This window comes from Protopterus annectens, chromosome 1.part0 (assembly GCF_019279795.1).
Source record: "Protopterus annectens isolate FY-2018-M chromosome 1.part0, PAN1.0, whole genome shotgun sequence".
In the NCBI taxonomy this organism is placed as follows: domain Eukaryota; kingdom Metazoa; phylum Chordata; order Ceratodontiformes; family Protopteridae; genus Protopterus; species Protopterus annectens.
In genome coordinates, this window is record NC_056725.1 from 1342993154 (window position 1) to 1343014705 (window position 21552).

At 37.3% G+C, this 21552-nt stretch overlaps 1 long non-coding RNA gene across 1 annotated transcript in view; it reads left to right on the plus strand.

Annotated features, from left to right (window-relative positions):
• Window positions 1-20978, plus strand: part of LOC122798032 — a 186264-nt gene extending 165286 nt beyond the window's left edge. The window contains exon 3 of the long non-coding RNA XR_006364205.1: window positions 19788-20978. This is a non-coding gene — a long non-coding RNA (uncharacterized LOC122798032). The remainder of the gene's footprint in view (window positions 1-19787) is intronic.
• Window positions 20979-21552: the final 574 nt, after the last annotated feature.

The window sequence follows — 21552 nt, forward strand, 5'->3', positions numbered from 1 at the left end:
GTATCTGAAAGGATTTCCCATCCATGGCCCTATGTGAAATGGACTGCCCAGGTGAGTAGTGCTCCTGTCTGACCATTGCAGGCTTGACTATGGTTATACCTGATGATGTGTCCCTTTTAGCAATGAAATCCTTCCCATCTACCAGGATAAGGTACAGACTTTCTTGATAGTTATGTACAGCTGCTGTCTATACCCACCATGGTCATAATGCTTCTCTTGCTTGATGCTTCCTAAAATCTTTGCTCCCCCCCTGTATTGGTGTATAATGAGACAGTGCATGTCCCTTTGGTTATATCTGAAACATTTAACCCCAAAACTTGAGCAAATGCCAGAAACCATGGCTCCCCCTTTTCATTTGTAACTACTGTGATGGCCTAGGCTGTCCCATATGTATTCCCATATATCCAGTGCTGAATGCCTACTCCTGTGCAGTGGCAACCAGCTATCTATCTGTCTAGTATTTTACCTTCTTATTCCTCATCTTCTCAGCAGTACTGTACTCCCTGTCTGCAAACCAAATTCTCATGTCTTCAGGCATAGTACTAAGGGTTTGTTCCCTAACCAAAACATCTACAAGAATTTCAAATATTGTTACCTTACACCCACTCACCTACATGCTGATTTCTGCAGATATATTTAGTAACATGGTTAACTGCCATTCTTTTGTGTTCTCTGAATTTTTTTCTGTACATTTCTATGGTTATCTTAAAATGTAAGCAAACATATATTACCATAATTTAAACAATCAGTATCACTACATTTAGACACTGCATGGCTTGCTCTACCAATGAGCAAATGATTTAACAATCTTGCCCACTGCTCCTGATCAACTTGATGCTGATTGCACACCCTTTCAATTGCCCTCGTAAAGCTATCTAAATCATCCTCCTGTCTGTACTGAGGAAAAAGCTTTGTACTGACCTGAGCTTCTAAGGTTTGGCTTTTCCACTCCTTTTTACTTGTATGTCTCTGGTAAAGGATGCTCATCTTTTGCTCATACTGATTTGGCTTCTCCTTTTCTTCAAAATGCAACCAAGCCCCAAAAGTATAAAGGAAATATGCACTGCTGTCCTTGGTAGAAACTTTCAATGTCCATGCCCAGATTAGACTGCACAAAGGCCACTTTTCGAGAGTTTGTGACATAATTCCCCAGGATAATTTCTCACCCCTCTCTCTGTTAACCGCAGAGTATTCCAGTGTCCATTACCCATGATAACTGCTTTTCATACCACTTATTATTTACACACACACACACACACACACACACACACACACACACACACACACACACACACACACACACACACACACACACACACACACACAGTTCCCAGGGAAGGCTGGTAAAATTCTCCAGTTTTACTGCCACCAATCTAGATAGGGCTAGAGAATCAAGCATACTGGTACTTGTTGCTCTTGATTTAGCCAAATATAAATTTTACACATTAATATTTTCATGTGTAGTAGGCCCAAGCAGTCTTGCCACTTCAGAAGGTAGACACCTTGGCCTTGTTGACATACAATATTCAATACCCCTTTCAGATAATATATAATAGGTCATAAATATATAATAAATACTAGCCACAAATGCTAGTCCAGATACGGATTAAATATGCTGAGGTTCAAAAGTACACACAGAAGGTAAATAAAGTAGCCAGATCAATAAGTGGATATGTACTGAAAAAATCTGATCTACTGCTAGCTAGATATCCTAGCTGTCCTTTACTAAAAATACTTGCCCTGACTAATCTGAGTTAGAGAAATATTAAAAATATACAGGCAGACCTTTTTATAGATGTCAACAATTTATTTCAAGTGAAGAGAAAGACTACAAACTAAGACCAGTCTCAAGAATATATATATTCCAGTTCCTCATCTCTGCTTAATTTGGGAGGTGAGCTCTATTAAGTGCTTGAAAAGGGAAGTATAAACTTTTAAGTATGTTGGTATTAGGTGCTTATGACTAGGCTTCTTATATTTTCTGTGGTCACGTCTAGTGTTCCTCCTGTCTTTCTCTGTTTATTTGTGTTTCCCAGAGCCCAAGCATCATCAAATTAAGTAATTTCATTTTTCACAGAATGACAAGTCTGGCTACATTACATCAGAAAGGAAAACAAGTCATTTCACTGTAGACCCACTGCCCCCAATACATGTAAGTTTCTCAGGAACAATGTATTTACATAAAGGACTACTTCTTTTGATGTGAACTTTAATTACGACGTATGACCCTTGGCTTTTCCTGTTTACAACTTTGTGTGGCTTAATAATATGCACATTATTACGTCTTTTTAAGACACCACAGAAAACTACACTTCAGATTCATTTATTGTCCTATGTTGTGGGAAACACACATTGCAAGTTAAATGTGTAACCAGTACGAAATAAGTAAGGGAACAAATGCATAACATCTTTAAATCAGTTTTCCCTTAGCCTAACATCAACCATGGCACCACTCTATCTATCTATCTATCTATCTATCTATCTATCTATCTATCTATCTATCTATCTATCTATCTATCTATCGGATGCATTGACTGATTATACTATTCACTTAGGGCCACTGTTAATGTCACAATGAATTGATTGTGCATCTCATGAGTTATGTAATGGTGTCATGGATCAGTGGTGATAGGCAGTCTGCCTTTTTGCCCACTGTTGTGCAATCCTGAAATTAGTGCATTTAGAACAGTAGGGGTATTGGGGTGCAGAACCTCTATGTGTACTTTGCATGGGGAAATGCCTCTTTGCTAAAAACTCTAAACTTTTAATTTTTGTTGTGTATCTGAGTTATGATAGTGTATCACAGCTGGTTTTGTCTTATGTTTCTGAACCCAAAACAGGGAGATATGGACATTTTTTCCTTTTCTGTACTGTTTTGTGATCTCAATGTTTCTTTATGTAGATATGCAGGGGCATAGGATTTTTTTGGGTGGGGGAGTTGCTGTATTCTGTTTTTGTCTTTTTTAATATGGGTTAAATAAATAAATAAATAAATAATAAAATAACCAACTAACTAACTAAATAAATAAATAAATTAGATGGTTGCAATCAGTTGAGTCCTAATCACTTGTGTGTTTACTACAGAGAGACATAGACAAACATATAATACTAATATATATATATATATATATATATATATATATATATATGTGTGTGTGTGTGTGTGTAAAACCACAACAGGCACCCAAAGAGGCAGAAGGTAATAATAAAACACGAGCCTGTAGGTGTAAGCAGCAGCAGGTTTAATCACATAAACGCCACACAATACAAAGCGTTTTCGTCCACCAGACTTCCTCAGATGTAAAATGAAAGATTGAAGACTGTGCCTGCTTATATACCCCTCCCAATCTAATTAGTAGTTAAAACAATTGTTTAATTGACACCAATTAAATCCTGTAACTAAAATATTCATGACAACCTACCAACTTTCCACAAATACAGATGAAAGTAGATAAAAACATGCACATTTTTTAAAAGAACTTTAAAATAAATATATAAATACTAAAACCATCACAATGTGTTGGACAGATAAATAAACTTGAATCAAAACCAACAAAAAGAACTTGCAAAACATTATATATACTTATTTTATAGTTTTGCAGCTCTCATTTTTAAAATAGGGGCAATGGATATGTATTCATTCAGCCCTGGGAATCTATTGGCTTCCAATAACAACTGCCAAAATATTTCTCTCACCTCTATCCTATTTTCCCACGGGCCGCCCCCTCACATCACATTGCACCTTCTCTACAACAAAGAAGCCCCATTTTGCTTGGGGACATGTCAGTGTATGTTTAAACAAGGCATTTTTAATATCTTCGACACTAATAGCATATAAATGCTCATAAATCCTCCTTTTGAGTTTACGAGTAGTTTTTCCAGTGTAAAATGCACCACAGGTTTTACATAGGGCCAAATAAATCAAGCCTTCACTATTACAGTTGGAAAAACTACTACTCTGAATCTGATGGTCTCTTGACAGGATGTATACAGAATCCTGTCTAAGTATATATGGACATTGGGCACATGCCCCACATTTGTAGGTTCCCAATTTCTTACATGAAACAATAGAACCGTTATACTCTAGCAAATCCTTGAGGTACCTGCCTTTTTTATATGTAAATCCTAGGGTGTTGGTAAACAAAACATCCAACTCTGAATAACACCTAAACCTGCTCCAGTGTTGAGTAATAATGTTTTTAACCCTAGAGGTATTCTGATTATAAAACATCACATAGTTACCCCCAAGGTTTTTTGATTTCATCCCTGGTAACGTCACCCCTGGTTGTTGTGTGGTACTCTGCACATTTGTTGGTACTATCACCCTTGGATCTCCTGTTCCCAAAATAGGGGCAAACCTGTCCTTTCTCCCATTCTTTACTTCCTCCAAAACCTCATCAATTAAATAGTTAGGATACTTCCTAGATATAAACATTTCTTTGACTGTCTGACTTTCGTCTTCGAAGTCCGAGTCCAAAGAGGTCATCCTACAACTACGGACACTATGGTGGTACTAATAGTGGTATTAGAAGACCTAGTACCTATAATCCCCCTATACACCCCCAGTTAAAAAATTTTGAAAGGGAGGTCGAAGAAGAAATCAGGAATGTTTATAGGGGTGGATGGCATGGTAAATTTAACATGACTAGAGAAGAAAAGGTACTTCTCAAATCCATTCAAGAAAATGGATACCTGAGGGTGATGCAACCCGATAAAGGTGGAGGGGTGGTCTTCATGGACAGTATTTTGTATTCCAGTAAGATGATGGATATGCTTAATGATACCAATAGGTATGTTAGGGTATCCAAGAATGAGATTAACTTAGCATACCGTAAGACTGATTTGGTTTTACAGGACATGCTGAATGACAATTTTATAAACCAGGACACTTTTAAGTATCTCAGTGTGGACAGACCCCATATCCCTGCTATTTTCGGGATACCCAAGGTACATAAAAGTGTGGAGGATCCACCCCTGAGACCCATCGTGGCAGCCAATGGCTCTAAAACCCATCAGTTGGCCAAATTTTTGGATATAAAATTAAAAGATATTTGGGTTAGGGCCAATGGTATACTTAAGGGCTCCTGGGAATTTTTGAGAAGCATTAATAGTAACATGTATTCAGATTCCTTAATATTTGTAACCCTTGATATTCAGGATTTATTTAATGTGATTCCACATTCTACAGGGTCAGAATGGTTCCAGGATGCCATTCACCAACATGGAAAACTTGACCACAATACTTTTCTGGTTTATACAGAGTTGATGGATTTGGTATTGAAACACAACTTTATGTTTTTTGAGGGTGAGTTGTTTAAACAGATCCAGGGAGTGGCCATGGGGGCAAGTTGCTCCCCTACTTATGCCAACATTGTGCTCATGGTTTGGGAAGAGAAGTTTGTGTTCCAGTCTGAATATGCACAATATTGGGTATATTACAAACATTACCTGGATGATATTTGCATTTTTTGGAAAGGTAGTATGAAAAAGTTAACAGAATTCATAGACTATCTAAACCATACCACTATTTTTTTGAAATTTACTTCCCATATTACACATGACTATATGAACTTTCTGGACGTCACTATTAAAAAAGACATCCTAGGGCAGCAGTTTACATCTAATGTATATAGAAAGGAAACCTTTTCTAACACGTACCTATATTTCACTAGTTCCCATCCGTTTAAACAGAAGAGAAGTATTATCAAGGGACAATTTGTACGTAGTTGAAGGATGACCTCTTTGGACTCGGACTTCGAAGACGAAAGTCAGAGAATCAAAGAAATGTTTATATCTAGGAAGTATCCTAACTATTTAATTGATGAGGTTTTGGAGGAAGTAAAGAATGGGAGAAAGGACAGGATTGCCCCTATTTTGGGAACAGGAGATACCAGTGTGATAGTACCAATAAATGTGCAGAGTACCACACAACAACCAGGGGTGACGTTACCAGGGATGAAATCAAGAAACCTTGGGGGTAACTATGTGATGTTTTATAATCAGAATACCTCTAGGGTTAAAAACATTATTACTCAACACTGGGGCAGGTTTAGGTGTTATTCAGAGTTGGATGTTTTGTTTACCAACACCCTAGGATTTACATATAAAAAAGGCAGGAACCTCAAGGATTTGCTGGAGTATAATGGTTCTATTGTTTCACGTAAGAAATTGGGAACCTACAAATGTGGGGCATGTGCCCAATGCCCATATATACTTAGACAGGATTCTGTATACATCCTGTCAAGAGACCATCAGATTCAGAGTAGTAGTTTTTCCAACTGTAATAGTGAAGGCTTGATTTATTTGGCCCTATGTAAAACCTGTGGTGCATTTTACATTGGAAAAACTACTCGTAAACTCAAAAGGAGGATTTATGAGCATTTATATGCTATTAGAGTCGAAGATATTAAAATGCCTTGTTTAAACATACACTGACATGTCCCCAAGCAAAATGGGGCTTCTTTGTTGTAGAGAAGGTGCAATGTGATGTGAGGGGGGGGGCCCGTGGGAAAATAGGATAGAGGTGAGAGAAATATTTTGGCAGTTGTTATTGGAAGCCAATAGATTCCCAGGGCTGAATGAATACATATCCATTGCCCCTATTTTAAAAATGAGAGCTGCAAAACTATAAAATAAGTATATATAATGTTTTGCAAGTTCTTTTTGTTGGTTTTGATTCAAGTTTATTTATCTGTCCAACACATTGTGATGGTTTTAGTATTTATATATTTATTTTAAAGTTCTTTTAAAAAATGTGCATGTTTTTATCTATTTTCATCTGTATTTGTGGAAAGTTGGTAGGTTGTCATGAATATTTTAGTTACAGGATTTAATTGGTGTCAATTAAACAATTGTTTTAACTACTAATTAGATTGGGAGGGGTATATAAGCAGGCACAGTCTTCAATCTTTCATTTTACATCTGAGGAAGTCTGGTGGACGAAAACGCTTTGTATTGTGTGGCGTTTATGTGATTAAACCTGCTGCTGCTTACACCTACAGGCTCGTGTTTTATTATTACCTTCTGCCTCTTTGGGTGCCTGTTGTGGTTTTATTGGTTCCTAGTTCTGTGGCACCCTTTCCTTGGAGTTTTTGGATTATATATATACACACACACACACACACACACACACACACACACACATATATATATATATATATATATATTTACATACACACAAGTGTCATTCCGTATGTTCAGTTCATCGACAGAATGAATGACTCTGAAATATGATTGAGTGTTCCATTCATCATGTGTTGAAGATATCAGAGGAACGAAGACTGAATGCGTGTGGGTAAGACAGGTGGGGGTTTGGGATACTAATGATGAAACTTTCAGATATACTGAAGGCTTCAATATTAGGGGATGGGAATGTTTGTAAGAGTGTATGCAGGTTAGAATTAGGGTAAAGGCTGCATAAAGGGACAGATATAGTGCTGTGTTTTTTTTTTGTGTGTGTGTGTGTATGTTTGAATGCCTTGTATATTGGCACTGCTACTGAAATGTTTTTTTAATAGTAAGTTGCAGGGTTAGGGTTAGGTGTAGGGATAGGGTTATCCTGCAAAGACTGTATATGTATTGCAGCCTTGACTCTATATTATTACTTACTGATGGTGTAATATAATGTTATATAAAAGTACATCAGACCGTAGACATGGCTTAGCTCAAGAGTACAACAGCCATCTCTCATTTAAGACAGCAGCAGAATTTGGTTGAAAAGAGTGAAACAAAAGTTGTGGTGCATCAGATGAGAAGAAATTGTGTTCATCAAAATAGAGCCATAATTAGGGTGGGCAACAGGATCGGCTACCCCACGTGTACACTGTTAGGAGGCACACACAGCAAATGACAGTGGTGTGGGATTGCAGTACCTGAAATGGTTTATAAAGCTGCAAGGATAGTGGGGCATCATAAATGAATTCCAATACTAAATTACTGCATCTGTGGCCACTGTTGAAGCACTGACACTCTGGTAACTCTAGCAATTGATTGTTACAGCTGTAGCAAGCAGCTTAGCTTCATTAACAGTGCAAAAGAGCTGTTTTTTTGCTCCTCAACTTTAGGTTGAGAGCAACACCAGTTTTGACAATAGCACAGAATACCAGATGACCTAGCTATGATTCAACACCAAGATGGTAGAGTAGTTGTTCTATGAATAAAAACATTGTCAAAAAGGGTGTGTAAGTGATTGTGCAAAATAGAAAAGTATTTATATCATTGAATGACTTATACAGTGTGATTTTTCTGGCACAAACTGAATTTAAACATGAAACAGTATGATTTTTCTCATCATAGAGTGTACAAACTTTTCAAAAGCAACAAGCATGAATTCTGCTAATGTACAAATGTTTTAGAAACAACAAATATAAAAGTTTCCTAGCAGAAAAGCTTAATAGTGACAAAATATTGCAGTGATAAATATAAAACAAATTTTAAGAGTATGTGTTCTTTAAAAATGGCAAAATACATTCTGTAAAAAACTTGACAAGTTTGTATCATCATCATCATCCTCTATTTTCCCATTTTCTACATGAGGTCAGGGTGTCATGTAACTGTTGCCATCTCTCTTGATTCAGTGCCACACTCCTGCCTTCTCTGACACTCATGACTGACTGTCGCAAATCTGTCACACAATCCATCCACAGCTTTGCTGGATGTTCTCGCTTCCTCTTACCTTCTTCCTGTCTGTCCCAAATCTTCTTCACCAGATTGTGTTCTCCTTTTCTGCACATGTGTCTGAACTACCGTAATCTGTTATCTTCAATTTTTTCTGCAATTGGAGCTACTTTGGCTTCTGCTCTTATATCTTCATTTCTTCATCAGTCCCACACTGTGTATCTTCTCAGGCACTTCATTTCCATCACCTCTAGCTTCCTCATCTGCTCTGCCTTTACTGCCTAGGTTTGTGTACCATACATGGTTGCATCGCTGTTTTGTATACTTTACTTTTCAGCATCTTTGGCATTCTTATGTCATATATTACATCTGATACTCTGTGACAGCTGGCTGCAGCCCCTGTTATTCTAGCTTTGACCTCTTCATTCAGACTTTCCTTCTCCTCAGCCACCCCTCCCAGATACTTGAAACTATTAACCTGATCTACTGTCTTCTCTTCTATCTCAATTCTCAGCTTCTTCTGATTTCCCTAGTTGGCTGCCTTTACCACTGTCTTATCTGTACTTAGTTTAATCCCACATGCCTTCAGTTTTTCATTCCAGTCCCCTATCCATTGCTGAAGTTCTAGCACAGAGTCTTGCCTGTAATGTCACATCATCTGCATACAGCAACTTTGTCAATCTGTCCCCTCCAACCTGTTTACTAATGTAGTCCATTACCAGTATGAACAGTAGTGGGCTCAGAGCTGAGCCCTGGTGCACACCCTCTCCCACTAGAAAGTCCTCTGTTTGACTGAATACTGTTCTTACTTGAGTCATTGGGTCCCTGTGCATTTCATGCACTAATTCTACTAATGTTTCTGGGACTTCAAACCAGCGCAGTACTGCCCAAATCAGCTTCATTGGGACCTTGTCATATGTTTTCTCCAAGTCTAGGAATGCCCAGTTGGACTCTTTCCTTATCTCTAGCTTCTTTGCAACTGCCCATCACATTACAAACATTGGTACAGTTGTGTTGCATCCTGATCTGAATCTGTTTATCAATCACCCTCTCCAGAACTTTCATGCAATGTGATAGGAGTTTGATGCCTCTGTACTGCCCATAGTTGTGGATGTCCTCTTTGTTCTTGTATACTCCCACAAGTATGTTTATTCTCCAGTCATCCAGGGTACATCTTTCTCTCCATACTGCTATCAGTACCCTCTAGAGACATTTCTCCCCTATCTCACCCAGCAGCTCTGTCATATCTGCTGTGACCTCATCTGAGCCTGCTGCTTTTCCTAATTTTATTTTCCTTAGTGCTATTCTTACTTCTAGGGTGGGCTCCTCCTCTTCTATCATTGTAGGCTGTGTCTGTGGCAGTTCAGCTTCTGTGTGACTTTCTTAATTCAGAAGCTCCTGGAAGTACTCCTTCCATTTGCATTTGATGTCCTGTGGACTGGTGAGCAGGTTGTTGCTGGCATCCCTTATTAAGGGGATCTGACTATCTTCTTTATCTTTCTGTCTTTGCCTTGCAACCTGATATAGTTTCTTTGTGCCACCTACTGAATCACTTTCCAGAATCTGGTAGAGTGCCTCTGCTATTACTACTGCAAGGCTCTTTGTTAGCCAACCAGTATTCCTTCCTAGTCTGGCCTGTCTTTTCTATCTCCCACTTTTTCTGCACTCTTTCTTTCTTTTGATGACTTTCTGGACTTCTTCATTCCACCACCAGCTTTCCTTATAATGTACCTTATTGCCATACCTACCTTGGCCACATATGTTCTCTGTAGTCCTCACACATGCTATTTTGAGGTGCTGCCATTCTTCTTCAACTCCACCTATTTCTTCCTCTTCTTGAGGTGCTAGAGCCCTGAGTAATTCTTTGAACTATTGTACTTTCTCACCAGGCAACTTCCAGGTCTTTAGCCTGGGCTTTGTTGACCTTAGAGCCTTCTCTGACCACTGCTTGCAGCTGATTGTGGCAACCAGTGGTTTATGCTGTGGGCTGACTGTTTCACTGAGGATGACTTTGTAATCATTGATTCTACCCGAGAGCCCTTTTCTTATTAGGAGCAATTCCAGCTGAGTTGCATGTTGGCCACTCCTGTATGTAATCTTGTGGCTGTCTCTTTCTGAACCATGTGTTGGCTACTATCAAGCCATTTGCCAGACAGAAGTCCAGAATGGCCTCTCCTTCTTTATTCCTGCTGCCCCATCCATGTGGACCCAGGCAGTCCTCATATGCTGTTCTGTCTGTCCTGATATGTGTATTTAAATTACCCATTACCAGCACTATATTAAGAGAGTGAAGTTACATGAATGGATGAATTCTGTAAAAGCAAAGTAAAGCACTTTTTAGTTAATAATGTGAATTAATTTGTGTGGAAGTATTTTCTTTTGGGGCTTTTTATCTTCTTCATCTGACATCCATCAGCTCTCCTTTTTCTAGGGTTGTCATTGAGGCAATAATGTGATGTTAATTTTCCTTAATCTCTGCTACCCATGACAACCCGCTGAGTGCAGCTACTCAGAATACTGATCCTCTCTGCAGACCCACTTTTGTGAATGTGCAGCATCCCAGCTACGGAGTTTGCTGCTTGCTCAGAGTACTGATCCCCTCTGCACACCTGCTTCTGTGAATGTGCAGCCTCCCAGCTACAGAGTTTGCTGCTTTCTCAGAATACTGATCCCCTCTGCACACCTGCTTCTGTGAATGTGCAGCATCCCAGCTACGGAGTTTGCTGCTTGCTCAGAGTACTGATCCCCTCTGCACACCTGCTTCTGTGAATGTGGAGCCTCCCAGCTATGGAGTTTGCTGCTTGCTCAGAGTACTGATCCCCTCTGCACACCCACTTCTGTGAATGTGCAGCATCCCAGCTACGGAGTTTGCTGCTTTCTCAGAATACTGATCCCCTCTGCACATCTGCTTCTGTGAATGTGCAGCATCCCAGCTACGGAGTTTGCTGCTTGCTCAGAATACTGATCCCCTCTGCACACCCACTTCTGTGAATGTGCAGCATCCCAGCTACGGAGTTTGCTGCTTGGTGATCATGCACAGTTCAACCCTTTGTGTTACATTAATACCACCCAGCTTCTACCGGGTGTCAGTGTTTCAGGGAATAGACTGCTACCCAATCCCCACTGGAGAAAGCCAGCGCTGGCCTCTTACCTTCACCTCCCCATCTTACTCCTCTAGTGCCTATGTCATTACCTGATCCCGGATCACTGGAGTCATGGTCAGGGTTTTTTGTACCACAGAGCTAGAACATCTGTATGGAAGTATCTAAGTGATCTGTGACTACATAACTGAGCAAACATTGTGCAGTTAATGTTTCACAGCTAAATTATAAAGGTATATTGGAACAAAACAGCATATGGAAAATACATATACAGACTGATTTAAGTGGGCAGGAAGCCTAAAGAAAAAAGCATGCAGTTAACATGGATGCAGCCTCAAAGTTGCTGAGTATGTTGGACATATTCATGCTTTTTGTAGTACCGTGGAGGAGTCTTATTGACAGAACATAATGGTATTACATAACTAATCACATTCTGAATGACAACGGTGCTCAGGTGTGATCTTAAATTGCTCACAAAAATATATGTTTTCATGTCATTTGGTTGAACTATCTAAATCAAGTAAAAAATTATTCAAAGATACTCTAGAGGGTTTGGTGAGGCATTTGTACCTGAAGTATTTTAGATTTCATTTGCAGAATATGCAGAATCAGATGAGACATAAAAGCATTCTGAAATAGATTATAGAGTTATGCAGCTAGGATGAGAACTGGCATTTTGGGAAAAGCTACACATTTATTAGCAGCTAAATATGTGTGTGCCAAAACATACAATAATGTACTAGTCTCTGAAGAAAATTTGATATCTGACCAAGCACTAAACATAATGGAAACTGCAACCAGAAAACATCATTACTACAGTGAGCTGTGGCTGAGTGTGCTGTTAAATAATGTCTATGAAACTTCATAAAATTTAAGCATGTTTTTGTTGTGTTACAATGCTGCATAAAGCTGGTATGTTTTTCTTTAAACAAAAAAGACTATTGAATGTATTAGAAGAGTCATAGTGAGAGTATCCACAAATTTTAAAGAGTATAAAATAGCAAGAACAAACTAACTGCTAAATGCACAGTACTCAATAGCAAACAGAGATTAAAATATATGTACAAAATGGTGGATGGCGGACATGATAAGAGGTCTGACAAAATGGAAGCTAGAATAGAAAATGAATGTTATGGCATCATATTCTTAACATTTAACAGTTGTTTTCTGAATCACTCTAGAAGTGGCAGGGATGAAACCTAAACTGGAGTTGGATTCAGAAGTTGCTTTATTTAAGATTTCTACATTAACAGGTTAAGTGATTATGTTCACACATGACTAAATAAGTCAAAAGTGTTAATGAAGACGTATATGGGGAAAAGAATCTCCAGTGGGAAAGAATAACTGTGTGGGTAACATATGAAGGCAACAAATTCTAACCTGTGTGTATGGGAAATAGGAGGGACAGTATTGTACAGAGGAGAGTGGATGAGTAAAATTGAGTACAGTTGTTACTTATGAAGGACAGTAACAATGTTGCCAAAGCTGAGATGCTGACAAGGTCACTGGCAGATGCCGAACAAATCTTTGCCAAGGTTACAGGGACACCGAAGGGCACAAATGCAAAGTGTGAACTATTAAGAAATGTAAGGCCCAGATTCTATAATATCAGTATTTTAAGTCTTTAGACCTAGGGTAGAAATAGCATTACAGAAATTGGTAAATGCTGAGGTGTTGTTTAAACGTGCATTGGAGTAGAATGGCTATAGTCACAGAGCTAATCATTAAAAGATAAAAAGTGTGGAATATTTATATCCAGAGTATAATGGCTATAGTCATAGAGCCGGTCATTAAAGGATAAAAGTGTGGAATATTTATACCTGGTGATACAGTATCTCTTACCATAAACTGGAGATATCTTTTCATCCCTGAGTGGGAGCAGGGTGAGAGGAGAGCAATTAATGAAATTGACCTGGTGCAGGTGTACTTATAAAGGGAAACAGAAAAATGTTCAATGAACTTTATGACAATTAATATGCATGGTTGTTCCAATACAGCAAGCTATATTTTGGACTGGCGTCTGTGCCTGTTATTTGGTTAAAGTCAGTGTACCAGGTCCTCCAAGGAATTCCTAAGACACAGTTCTACCTACCTATGGTAAAACCACACCACAGCAGGACAAACTAAAGCAAAATCACAAGCCATGGTCCACTAAGAAAAAAAATGTTTATTCACCTCTAGTACCTTGGCTCAAAGCCTTCAAGGAGAAATACAGCTTCCACAAAATTAGTAACATATATATACGAAAACTAAAACAAATAATGACATAATTATTCAATTAAGACTTTCAATTAATCAAATACTTCTAATTGCACTCAGTGTTTAACCCCCAAGGTGCCAAAGTATTATATTTTAAAATATACACAGCCTCTTTATACAACAGTTTATCTGTAAGCATAATATTTTCCCCAGGTTTTACTATTACTTGTTCCAAAATACAACTCTGCAGCAAGTTAAAATTTCCTTGATGGTATTATTTAAAATATAGTGCTAAGGGACTCTCCAAACAGTCTTTTTTTAATGTCCTTAATATGTTCCTGGAGTCTTAGCTTAAAAGCTCTCTGGCTTTCACCCACATAAAATAAATTACATGGACATTTCAATACATAAATTAGATTCTTAATAGTAGATGTATATCTGTTAATCCTATTGCATCTAACATTATTAATTTTTGTAAAACAATTTACAACATGTTTACAAATACAGCATTTTCCACATTGAAAAGTACCTAATTTAGAGGAAATATTCACAGGAATGTCAAACTCAGGGAGTACAAAATTACTATGCACCAACATGTCTGCCAAACTATGACCCCTTTTATATGAAGCAAAAGGAATTGGGTATAAACATTTGGCCAAATCCTGATTATTTAATAAAAAAGGCCAATAGTATTTTAAAAGTTCCCTCAATATTTATTTATTTATTTATTTACATTTGTTGACCGGGAGTGTCCGACTGGACGTAGGTCCATTTTCAGCGGAGGCCCAGGGACAAAAGCTGTAAATAAGAATATTGTAAGTGGAAAGAAAATATACCTTTCTTCTATTGTTCCCATTTTTATCTGTACTGCTTAACATTCTAGCAGCAGGTGGAATATATTTCTTAAATGGGAGTGTTATTCCTCTTTTGTTCATTCTGCCCTACCTTAAATTTAAAATTCCCACCAGTGCCATTCCGTTTTTCAACAACCTTTTGGAAAAATTCAACAACAACCTCCTCTTCATATCCCTTATTTATAAACATTTCAACAGTATTCCTAACCTCCTTACAAAAATGAAAATTATCATTACAAAGCTTACAAATTTGAAGAAATTTCCCATAGGGTAATGAGGAAATAAGATGGGGGGGTGACAAGTTTTTCCATGTAAATATTGCCCCGTCACTAAATTTTCTATGCATAATAGTCTATATCTTTCCATTACCAAGACCTGTCAACTCCAAATCTAAAAAAGAAACTTGCTGACCCAACTAAAGACCATCAAATATAAAACCAAATCTATTTTTTGTAAATACTGGGGTCTATATTAGAACCATGAAAAGTCAGTTCAGCGATCAGCTTTTACATCAAAAATGTCTGTTGAACTCACTTGATATTTATTTGTAAGGGGGTTCTCATGAGGTTCAGGATTTTGTGCTGCACCCCCCCACCCCCCGCTAATTATATATACCAACTTCGAGATTGCACTACAGTAAGGAAAGGGCAAATTTTCCGATCATCACTGTTCCGCGATCTCACTATAACAGTTCGTTGAATGCCATTTTTGATGTAAAATGCCGTTCGCTGAATTGACTTTTCATGATTCTAATATAGACCCTAAATATTGCACAAAATTCTGAGCCTCATGAGAACCCCCTTACAAATAAATATCAAGTCATGAATATTATGGAAATAAATGATCATGTGTTTCTTAACATAATTATGTAAATATACATGTTCAGTTTTAAAAAGAAGCATAGTTAAATTTGTATACATGGGAGCAAATGGGGCTCCCATCACAGTACCCTGAATTTGATGAAAAACCTCATTTTTAAAAATAATAAAACCTACCTACCTACAGTGTATCTTACTAACAGGAACGTATTAAAGATTATGAGTCATACACAGGCTAAAAGAGTAAGGACTTAGAGCAAGCAAAGCCAAAGGTGAATTTTCCAATGGCTATGTTTTCTACTGTGGTGACATTATTTATAAGAATGGACTATGTAAGTCTCAGGAGAAGATAGATGTTATCCAGTAATAGAAGCTTTCATTGGCTTCTTGTTAAAATGTTGAAAGATTGTTTTGTGCAATTGTCTATATGTATCTGGCTTCACTAAATCCAATCTACAATGCAACCTTTTGTTTAGGAATAACATTACATGTACAGCATTGTCAGTTTCATGTTTAGCACTGAAGTAAAATGAGACAACACTATCTGCATTTTGGTGCAGGTGCTCACCATTAGAGGTCATCGTTTTAATACCCTTCAAAAACATTTATGCAAATTCAGTGATGAGGTGGAAATCTGAGGTGTTTAATACATTTTTCTTCATTAATGTCTTTAATGTGTCTGAACCATTATCACTAATAATGTGCTCTGGCAAATCCTTTCTTGCAAGCACTGCCATTAATATCAATAGTGTCTCTTCAGTTGCTAATTGTAGGTATATGAATTCTGAAAACATTGAGCATGCATCTCCTACATTCAAGAAAACACTGCCCATAAAAGCATCTGCTTACTTCATGTGAATACATTGCCATGGTACAGATGGATGTTCATAAAGATGCAGGGGTGCTGGTGGTCAACTTCCTTATCATTCTGAGGTTGTGAGGTTACCACACAAATCTCTGGACAAGGGACTTAATTTTAATATATATAGGTTCCCAAATATTCATAGTAGTGTACCTGTGCTCTAATGAAGTTACCAGTCTGAAACCAGAAACCTGAATACAACTCTTTGAGATATAAAGAGTAGCTCCTTCTTAGTAGTGAAAGCAGAACACAGCAAGTAATCACCACTAGGGTGTCCTTTAGCAATCACTACTAGGTTACCTTTTAGTAATTGCCACTAGGTTACCCTTTAGTAATCACAGGGGTATCCTTTAGTAATCAACACTACATTACCCTTTAGTAATCCACCACTAGGGTATCCTTTAGTAATCACCAGTAGGTTACCCTTTAGTCATCACCACTAGGGTATCCTTTAGTAATCACCACTAGGTTACCCTTTAGTCATCCCCACTAGGGTATCCTTTAGTAATCACCACTAGGTTACCCTTTAGTCATCACCACTAGGGTATCCTTTAGTAATCACCACTAGGTTACCCTTTAGTAACTAATCTGTATAATGGTCGCTGTGATGGATCTTTTCTGATTTTTCTCTGTATAGCTGCATTTTCCAGTGGTAACTATGAAGCAGCTAATGTACAGAACACATCCATTGGATCCATGGTTGTTAGTTCCTGAGACTTTTTATAACAGAGTTAAGATGGCAATCAGTATTGCCATATTGCTTTGTTTCCTTTTATTCAGTATCATAAGTTGCTGAGTTAGTTAGTGCTATACAGTGGTGAGTTTTGAAAAGGGTATTTGAACACATTTGGCCATTTTATTATAGTATTTAAGTTTTGATTTTTGTGATTCCTAGAAGTTAGTAAGAATGGCAGATTTATAAAGTAGTTAGAGGAGGAGGTAAGTAGTGGCAAGTGTGGTTTTAGTTATGCTGATGAGAACATTTTTGGCTCTGTCATCCATCCCTAGTTTTTGGTGAGTTTTATTAAGCAATTTGTATATGCAGGTCAAATTTATGATTATCATCCACTATCATCCCTAATTATTTGCTATGAGAAGTGACTTCAATGGCTGTATTATTAAGACAGAGGATTTTAAATGTTGTTTTTTTTTTTCATGAGAGAGGGATTTGGGGGGAAAATAAGTCTTTTTTTGTTTTGTTTTTTGGAGGGTTGAGCATGAGTTGTCAATAACAAAGCCATGTTTCAGTGGCTGTTTAAGTATCCTGACTAATTTTTTGGAGATATGCCAGGTTGTCAGATTTGCATATGAGTGTGTAGTCATCTACATATTGTATTAGGGAGTCCTGTTGTGTCGATGTGTGGAGGGTGTTAGTAAGAATTTTAAAGAGGAGGGAACCAATGATAGAGCTCTCATCCTCAAACTAATCTCTCAAATGACCTTATAGGGCAACAGAAAAGAGATGTGAATGGAGCAACCAATCCCACACTTTCCAGACTCAGTATGTCTTACTGCAGATAACAAGTTGGGGGCAATAAGAAGTTTTAGGGCTTGAATGAATTTATCTTTATCCCTGCATGCTACCTTTCATGTAAACATTTTTGTTAGACTGGCTAAACTGTTGTGATCTCTGTCACATCTCTGTAGCAGAATAAATAACATTGTATTAGCTGGCTAATCCTTTATAAACATTCTAATGCATTATATTATGCCATTCATCATATGTACTCTAACTTGCTTGGCTGAGCCATTATAGGCAGCAAACAGTTTAAATGTACAGTTGAACTGATACTTTTTCACTCCCACTCACCTGCTGATTTTCCCTGATTGTATTAATTTTCTAACGAAATATAAATACAAAGAGCACAAATACACCAATGCCTGTTCCCATGGATATCCCAGCAGCATTGTTTGACTTGCTCATAATCTCAAAGTTTTCCAAGAAGAGCCAGAAGGAATCAAACTTGGAACTACATAAGGAAAGCATTTCTTATTTGTATTGCATCAACTTGCTGTGCTAAGCTGCCAGACTATGTATAAAGCACTTTTCTGAACTGTGGTGCACATGTTGTGCAGTGCTGTTTTTAATGTTATTGTGCTAAAGTATGGTATACATCCACTATAAGACCATTCAGATCATGGAGTAACAACATTTTGGAAGCCCCTGGTTTTCTTGCAGTATTAGAGTCCATTATGATGATGATGATGCAGTAGAATAATGCCCACTATAATAAGTCATGTTATTTGCTGGAGTTTAGCAAACACTGTTGCTTTATAAAGTTTGAAATTAAAACTGATAATTAGATGTCTCTGAAGCAGATGTATTTACATATTTATTCATAAACGTGATAATTAAAAAAATTAATACACAGCAGCACTAGTAACTGAATTTCTTAACTCATGAAGTTATTTTGTTGTTATTTTAATGTCACATAAAATAACTTTTTATTATGTTTTAACAGAATATATATAATGTAGGTGTCTGATCCCATTATTATTTGCAGTTCACCAGCAGTGAGTGATTGACTGCAGATGGACTGGACAAATGTGTTCAAGAGTGGTCAGATGAGCACACTTATGATTTTCTTGTTGTACGTGATGTGACAGCAGAGAGAACTAGTGCCCAGTACTGCTGTTGGTACATTTACGCACGACAGGACTTCATGTTGAACTATCAAGATCCCCTGGCATCATAAAAAATTTAAAATATAAACTGCCTTGAACAATTTTCATACACTGGTAATTTTTATTTGGATAATTTAAACTTCATATTTGTTAACTGTTAGTTTATGGTGTGTTTTTCCCCCCGTTTTTCAAACTTTTGACCACTTGATCATATGTAATAATTTAATATATAAAGAATAAAATGTTGACATGTAAGCGCTTTAGTTCATACTATTACAACAGACAAACGCTGGCCTAGATTTTACATCCAACAATACTTGTATTTAAAAAGAAGTCAACAACTTGTCATTAACCTTTAAATATTATTTTCTAAATATAGCAAGCTGCAACCTGACCTGGCTTACTAATATAAAGGTATGCAACATGTGATAATCATTGGAAGTTAAAAAAAAGAAACACAACAAGAAACTATTTTCAGTTGAGTGGTGGATGACATGGTTTGACAGTGTTCCTGTCATACTAAGATTCCATCCAAATTTAGATGGGCATCACTCCCTTTAGATTGTGAATGACAGGCTTCTTGTCAAAGATTAATTATGCTGTTGGTCTTTTGCTATTTTCATGTATAGATAAGGTATGCTTATTTATTTAGTTACAATTCTTGTTTTTATGACTAGATAAGACATGATTATTTGTTTTTCTTTTTCTTCAGGTACCTGATTGTCACTGCTATAGTGAACTGCACAGCCTTGCCACCTCGCATTTGTCATTGTGACAGCTCATCTAAAGAATGAAAACTGAGGCAGTATTTTATCTTGCATTAAACCAAAGCCTAAACTGTGCAGGAATAAAAGTGGCAAGTACTGTTGTTTACGTCTCCCAATTTTGATGCAAACCTTTTTTTAATGTAAAAAATGTTTCAGAGTGTTTCCTAATGTTGTCTTGAATATTTTCTCAGATTATGGCCCCATCGGTATTTCATCTCAAAGTTTCTGCTCATGGAAGCCTGGCGACCTTGTGACCTGTACAGTGCAAAAGGCCACATTTGTAAACCTTGTAAGATGTCAGAAAGAGACGTGCTAGTACTTACTGCATTTTACACAGACACACATTTTTGTTTCTTAGCTGAAAGTGTACTAGGCTCACTATCAGTAACTGCAATACAGGAGAATCAGCACTAACCAACCAGTTATCTCACCCACTAAATTTGTAAGAAATCAACATATATCTGTTTGCTATACCAGCCAGAAGGCACTACACACAAAAGCTGTACATGGTAGGCTTTTTGAAGGTAACTCTTCACATATCAGTCTAATATTTTCAGGCAAACCCGCCTTGCTCCTTATGACTGGAAAACAAGCCCTAATCATAGAGGGCAAACAAGGTGGAGTCACCATTTTGAGTTGTGACAGGATTCAAGGCACAAAGACTTCATATCTACTTCAATAGTTTGTTTCCTTTATTCTACTTGTAACGATATCATGAACAGAAATATTTACAAAAATCTCCTTTGTTAATTATTTCTTCTCTAGTGGTTACATTTGGGTCAATTATATTTTGACAGTTTCTTAGTGGCTTGCAGGATTAACTGGGTGCTTTAACATTTACAATTTCTTTTTTACACTGGACATTTAGAATGAAAACATCTTTCCAGCCTGTATTAGTTTACTTTTTATGGTTTTGACCTTGCTCTCTGTTTAAATTCCACTTTAGTTCGAGATATTAATAGTAACCATATGCAGTACATCAATGGACATTTCACATAGTGTGCTCTCAACACTACATTGTATTTATTTTTTTAATAAGCAGCAGCTATGTGTAACGGACTCTCAAGGCAACTAGAAGGATAGATGTTTCTTCTAAGACATTTTTCTCACAGTACATTAAACTAATATAAACTACATTATCTTGGCTCATGGCTTTTTTTGTAATACCCAGTTAGGTGTAATAAGGAACAATGGCTAGGTTTTGTGTCATTGTATTACTGAAATTTCTCTCAGTCATAGATGTAAAAAATAAGAAAATATGTAACTCTTACATGTTAAACAAAAATGGACACAAAGCTCTGTCTATAATCATGCAAGCAACAAAAAGTAAAAGGTATCATTAGAAAATTCCACCGGCAATTATCTCAGGAAAGCAAAGATGAAAGCATGCAAGTCACACAACTATGTGATATTGTGAGAGCACAACGTGTATTGCAGGAAAAGTAGATGTCCACAGCATGGTATTTTGGGTGGAAGAAATGATAAAATGACACAATAATTTAGATTACTTGGTCTTATGCTGAAGCATCAGTATTGCACAGAAAACCAATACAGGAACATGTTTTAAGTTTCCGCCATTAAGAAAATAATGAATAATTGTGTATCCATGTCTTAGAATTTAGTGCTTAACTGGATTTTTTTGAATGTCAGAATTTGGGTGGGAAAACTACTGTTTCACGAGTGTTGTGCATGGCACTCTTGAAATCCATT